The sequence below is a fragment of the Leguminivora glycinivorella genome, unplaced genomic scaffold (genome assembly GCF_023078275.1).
Source record: "Leguminivora glycinivorella isolate SPB_JAAS2020 unplaced genomic scaffold, LegGlyc_1.1 Scaffold6, whole genome shotgun sequence".
NCBI classification, from domain to species: domain Eukaryota; kingdom Metazoa; phylum Arthropoda; class Insecta; order Lepidoptera; family Tortricidae; genus Leguminivora; species Leguminivora glycinivorella.
In genome coordinates this window covers 2,491,661-2,498,986 of record NW_025952831.1, presented here as the reverse complement: position 1 = coordinate 2,498,986, position 7,326 = coordinate 2,491,661, and positions in this window count along the sequence as shown.

Below are 7,326 nucleotides of genomic sequence, written 5' to 3'. Positions count from 1 at the left end.
AAAATGCTACTCCGATTTCAATGTGGTCTTCAGTTTTCAACTACAAATTTATCTGTCTTTGATTTAAAAAAACTCGCATATCGACATTGTACATTTTGTCTGTCATTCTTTGAAGTTATTCAGTGCGAGACGTAAATTTACTTTTTTTTTAATTTTTTTCTTACTTTTCTTTCAAAAATTTTTTCTTTGTATTTTTTTTAATTACACAAATTAATACCTTTCATTTGAGATACGTTTTGTCAAAATCGGACTACACAATAAAAAGATAGAATTTTTTTAATTTTCATAAAACACCTCGCTACGCTCGGCTTCCTAAGGGATGAAATTTCAATATCCTCGGAAAAAATCGTTTACTATGATGTCTACTATCACCATGCAAAGCGGCTTGCTTCCATCCAAAAGTGCAGCTTTTTTTTCATAACTTAGTATGACTAGAAGTCGCATGGTATTTATGCCAGATCATTTGGCCGGGTCCTTCACCGTGCCAGAACAGTGCAAAGTGGTAAAAAAAGAACCAAAAATGGTTCTAGAGGCAATCTGTCATTTTTACCAGTAAAAGATGAGGGTCTAAATAGCCATGGAAAAATAATGCCATGACATGAGGTGGGTTCCGTACCCTACCATTCGATCTTGAAAGTAATTTTTTTAGTTTTTCGTAAATAACTCGTAAACGGTGGCCCACAGCAAAAAATATATATGTTTAACAGAAAATATCTACATAAAATATCCTACAAGAAAGGTTATGTACGTTTTTTCTATATGATCAATATACATATAGAATAGAATAGAATAGAAATATTTTTCCCCTCACTAGCTCGGAAACACGTGTTTTGTCCTTTAATACCAGCGGGTAAAAACGCATTTTATCCACTAGTGGGTAAAGTAATTTGACCTTGAATAAAGTCAAATAAACTGCTTTAAAATTGATAAAAGCAGGTGAATCTGGTAATAAAGATGATTTACCACCTGTGGAACTACTGGAAGCAGTGATAAACGCATTTTTTTGCCTTGTAGTTTCCTCGCTATAGTGAGGGGAAAAGTTTTGTGTTACACTCGGGTGCAAATGTATTTTACTTCTCGTGTGTTAAAAAACTCGCAAGTTCAGGATTCTACTCTCGAACCACTCGCTTCGCTCGTGGTTCACCTATAGAATCCTTACACTCGCTCGTTTTTCAACTCCACACTCGGCGTTAAACTCGGTGTTGGTCATGATTAGAGAAGCATCTGAGCACCTTTCCAGGTTGCCTCATGGACCTACTCCAAAATCCTGCCAGCTCTTGGACCATAATCATTGCAAAAAAACACTTCAGTCCTTTAGTACATGATCCTCTTGACACGGCGGCAAGTGATTGGAGAGTCGAGTAGGTAGATAAGATAGGTACTTCCCTATGGGCCTATCGGTTTTATAAACACACATACAACAAGTAGGCGCGAAAAATTTATACTTACTTTTCTATGATTCAAATTCACATCATATTTTATTTTTCTAATATTCAACTAGGTAGATAAAAAAAGTGAAAAACAACAACATAATTATTTTTAAACAAATTTAAAAAAAAACGGAGCTGGGTCTCGAACCTGAGATCTCAAAAATGCAAGTCAAATACTCTAACCCCTGAGCCAAAAAACGAGGTGCCGCCGCCTCTAAATATTGAATCATATTCAGTTATGGTTACTCGGCAATGTAATTAATTATTATCTCACTAGACGGCACTTTTAAACATTGAAAATAGCGCCATCTGTAAATAACTCGAAAACTAAGAGGTATCAGCGACGATAACTCGCGTTTAAGTAGGCCATGTAGCGATGTACTGAGTTACCAATCTTTCTTGATTTATCTATGCTTTAAATGTATTCTTTCTAGCGGCCCGCCGATTTTCATGAAACATGGCTAAGAACACTCCCGACTAACTCAGCTTTCAAACAAAAAAAAAATTAAATCTAAATCGGTTCATCCGTTCGGGAGCTACGATGCCACAGATAGGCACACACACAGACAGACAGACACGTCAAACATATAAAGCCCCGTCGTTTTTGCATCGGGGGTTAAAAACCAGCGCTGTTGCGAGCTTGCTAATAGTTAATAAGTTCCCAAAAATCAACGTTGTCACAAATTTCCTCTGTCACAACTAACCTAGGCCTCCCCTACTAGGTTTTAATTGTCATGTCAATACTAATTTGAAATAAACACATTTATTTTAAAGTTTTATCTTATTTACTAGCTTTTTCCCGTGGCTTCGCCCGTGTAGGCACTAAAAGTAATCTTTTCAAACGTTGAAATTTGGACTCCCATTTCACCTCCTTGGGATGTGAATTTTGAAAAATCCTTTCTTAGTGCTCCTCTACACCTTATAAGGAACCTACGTGCCAAATTTGGAATCTCTAGGAGCGGCGGTTTCGGCTGAACGTTGATATGTCAGTCAGTTTCTTCTTTTATATATTTAGATTATTTATAGCTACACTGACACATAACTTACCCACTTTTAACCTTCCAAAGTAAAATATAGTGGCTCAGAACGATTTAATGCAACCTTCGTCTAGTGAGCAAACACTTCGGACCCCATGCTAATATTTACCGAACCCGAGGAAATACGAACCTTCGACCGAGGGCATAAATTTATGGGTAAAAAACTCTTGGGTGATCGACCAAATTTTATTTTGTTGACGATTTCACTTTTATGTAGGGTTTTTTTAGGGTTCCGTAGTCAACTAGGAACCCTTATAGTTTCGCCATGTCTGTCTGTCCGTCCGTCCGTCCATCCATCCGTCCGCGGATAATCTCAGTGACCGTTAGCACTAGAAAGCTGAAATTTGGTACCAATATGTATATCAATACCGCCGACAAAGTGGTAAAATAAAAAGTGGAAAAAGATGTTTTGTTAGGGTACCTACTACATGACTGTAAAGTGGGGACTGATTTTTTTTTCATTCCAACCCCAACGTGTGATATATTGTTGAATAGGTATTTAAAAATGAATAAGGGTTTACTAAAATCGTTTTTTGATAATATAAATATTTTCGGAAATAATCGCTCCTAAAGGAAAAAAAAGTGTGTCCCCTCCCCTCTAACTTTTGATATGTTGAAAAAATATGAAAAAAATCACAAAAGTAGAAATTTACAAAGACTTTTTAGGAAAATTGTTTTGAACTTGATAGGTTTAGTAGTTTTTGAGAAAAATACGGAAAACTACGGAACCCTACACTGAGCGTGGCCTGACACGCTCTTGGCCGGTTTTTTTAATTTATTTACACAACTATATAAGAAACTAAGACTGAACTTAAAAGCTACCTAGCTTAGGTATATCTATAACCTAACCACAAAATTAAAATTGTGAAAAAACCCCCGACCGCCGCGGCGATACCGCGATAGTAGACCGATTTTCATGAAACATGGCTAAGAACATTCCCGACTAACTCAGCTTTCAGACAAAAAAAAAACTAAATCTAAATCGGTTCATCCGTTCGGGAGCTACGATGCCACAGACAGACACACACACAGACAGACAGACAGACAAACAGACAGACAAACAGACAAACAGACAGACATACAGACAAACACACAGACAGACACGTCAAGCTTATAACACCCCTTCGTTTTTGCGTCGGGGGTTAAAAATAGGAGAGGCGTGTACTACTTGGACATATGCTACGACACGACCTGTTCCTCAAAAACATCGTAGAAGGAAAAGTAGAAGGAAAGAGGGGAAGAGGAAGACCTAGGAGAAACTATTTCACCCAAATTAAAGAAAAGGTTCAGGTCGTGTCGTACCAGAAGGTGAAGGAGTTGGCAGAGGACCGGACGAGTTGGAGATTGCTCCACCGACAAGAGCTCTTAAGTTAGAAGAAGAAGAAGGACCTTGGGGCGTTGTACCAAGCGTGCTGGCGACTTCCTCACACAATGTATCAGCATGCGACGCGAAACGCCACCGATTAACGCCGCAGAAATGTAGTCTGGCTCTGTCGCGCCAATACGCAAGAGCGATAGAGATAGATAGCTACGAAAGCGATATTATCGTGAGCGTTTCGTGAGCGTTTCTGCATTTGGCTACGCACACAGTTACTTCAACCAGACGCTTCGCGATTTCACATTGAGCTAGGCTCTAGCCAACGCCGCATTGACACTGTTCACAGGCTCATTTAACATGTCCTTACGAATAATCCACACTAATATTATAAATGGGAAAGTGTGTGTGTCTGTTTGTTTGTCCTTCTTTCACGGCAAAACGGAGCGATTTATTGACGTGATTTTTTAAGTGGAGGTAGTTGAAGGGATGGAGAGTGACATAGGCTACCTTCTGTCTCTTTCTGACCAACTCCTTCCCCAAAATGGGGGGTGCAGTAATTTTCGAATTTAACGCGAGTGAAGCCGCTGGAAAAAGCTAGTAGATACATATATATTACATATGTCCCCGTGCGGTGACGGGTTAATAATTTCCCCCCTTTTCCTCCCGTGGGTGTCGTAGAAGTCGACTGCAGGATGTTTCATTGTGGTGTGGACTGTGGGCTGACCAGTCACTGCGATATCACAATTTTTGTTTTCTCAATGGGGACGAAGAATGATGGGGATATAAGGCTCCCCCACATCTAGCGTCTCGCGAGCGTAGCGGTAAGATAACTGTATGGCAAGGGCCCTAAGAAAACGACGTTGCGATATAGTGCAGTAACAGGTTACTAGCCCATCGCCTACACAATAGGCTAGTTTCCTACTAGTCAAATCAGCTTCTTTTTAAGAACTGTCAAAACGATTTGCCAATATGGAATTACTAGGAAATACTGAGGAGTGACGTCACGGTCAATTCATTCACTTAATATCTTTCTCTTTGACTTAATAAATAGAAACTATGTTTAAAAATAACTACTGTCCATATTTTTCTTCTAATTATGTGATGCTTTATTTCGTGCACTGCATAAAATATTTTATTTTAAGTATGGCGAACACTGGGAAACAGGCGTGATTGTATGTATGTATGTATGTATGTATGTTTAAGTATAGGAAACTAGCCTATTGAACTCATATCTCACAGTCGACTTCAAGGATACCCAAAATATTATTATTATTTTGCTACATATTGAGGTCTGTTCAATAACTACATTTCTCCTCAACCAGGTCAGGCGCTGAAAGCCCAACTCCGTTCTGTAAAATGTTCAGTAAAAGATTCCGTGACAGAAATCGTTGGTAATAAGTTCTCCGCCATTGAAGTCGCGGGTGCGCTCCGATCGGCACGACCCCGATTCGCAAACATTATTTTAGAGTTGAACCAACTCATGTCTGTGGATATTACGAGACTTTTTAAACGAACCACAGACATATACAAAACTTCACGCCTTTATTCCCAAACGGAGTAGACAGGGCACATAAAACTGCTCAGTTCAGCATTTGTTTGTTTTGTTTCCGGTTCCTGGCAGTCAGCCTGTTTATTAGTTGCATTTCTCGCGACCCAAATGTTGTCTGGAAGAGATCGCTTTTTAGTGATAAGACAGCCTGTTGTTTCCTAGTCACTAAACATTGTTTATAGTTAAGGTACAGCGGGCCAATTTCGACTGGGGGTCAAATGCAACAAATCCATTTTTTTCCATGTTTTACAATGTTTGCATTATTAATTAGAGTGTCCACTGCTTATACCTATATGGCACGCGTGTTAAGTGTAATAATGGAAAAAATGGATCAGTTACAATAACCCCCCAGTCGAGATTTGCCCCGGTGTACCTTAAAATGTAATTATGATGCAATAAAGAATTTTTACTTACTACTAATAGAAATACCCATATACCTACTCGTACTTAGTAACAAGTGAATTAACGAAACTATATAAAAATTCAACAATTGAAACTTATTAGCAGAGGGCGGAATTGTTCATGGCAAAAATCACACGTCAATAGAGCTGGAACATTAAATTATATCGACTATCGATTAAACTGAAATTATCACTACATTTTTGAGTTGTTTTCGTCGTAAGTAAGACAAGGATACTTCTTTATCCATTTGTTGGCTACTTTTCGTTTAGGATTAACCATTTTTTTCAATTGTGAATTAGTTGCAATAAGGATTAGTGATAGAAATGGTAATCAAATATCATACAATTTACTCTTAATCTAATCAAAGAGGTCAAAATCAAATGTTCGAATAGCTAATCGGGGGTCAATGTTAAAGTCAGTAATGTAAAAGGTGACTGAATTCATCGATAGCCGAAAATGTCGATAAAATTTAACGTTCCAACTCTATTGAAGTTTAATTTTTGCCATGAGCAATTCCGCCCTCTGCTTATTAGATGTAATCACATTCAATTTGCTACACGCTCAATAATTTACTGAAACGAATTGATTTTATAAGAAATTGAAACAGTCTGCAGGAACGCATTTGGCGCTAAAGTTTCTTAATGCATTTTACTTGAATGGCGACTGAAAACTTGTAAAAACTTGGTGTTTGAAAATAGTTTATATTTTCACAGAATTGAAGCAGTTGGTGTATGACATTATGAGAAAAAAAAAACTTTTCTTTATATACTAAATCACACCTCGGACAGTGGCGATCAAACATATGAAAGAGGCGCGTTCCTACGCACGCAGTCTAAGCTCGTGTAGATGAACGCGTACCATGCTTATATGAGTGAGATATGACGGTTCGACTGGTCGCGTTTTTGACAGGCGGTAACTGTGAGGTAACCGAGAGAGGGTAGGCGGCACTTTCAGCGGGGAGCGGGAGTGGCCATACTGTACGATAGTACTCTTTCTTATACTGTGACTAAACTATAGATTTTGAGTGGCAGAATTAAAACTGAAATAAATTACACATATAAGGCCCACTTGCACCAACGAAAATGAAGGGTTAACCCACCATTTTCTATGGAATTTGACAGATGCGCGAGAGTAAGGCTGCCAGAGCTCAACGAGGGTGCGGTGTGCTGATGACGGGAGGACTTACGGAACTAACTTGTTCCGTCTATTGTCCTTTGAGTCGTCGGCAACCCGAACCCTTCTTAGAACTTGTACACTCCTTTTTGCTGTGTACTTAACACAGCAAAAGGGAGTGTATAAGTTTCTAATGGGGTGGCAACGCGCAAGTGACACTGTTTGAGTTGCAGGCGTCCATAGGTTACGGTGACCGCTTTCCATCAGGCGGGCCGTATGCTTGTTTGCCACCGACGTAGTATATAAAAAAAAAAAGATGACAGCCCACTAACCCCGAGTTAAGTGGTTGGTGCAAGTGAGCCTAAAAGAAAAACCGGCCAAGTGCGAGTCGGGCTCGCGCACAAAGGGTTCCGTAGCAGTAAAAAAATTACAGTTAAATCAACCTATCTCAAAAACTATAAGAGATACTTTGATCAA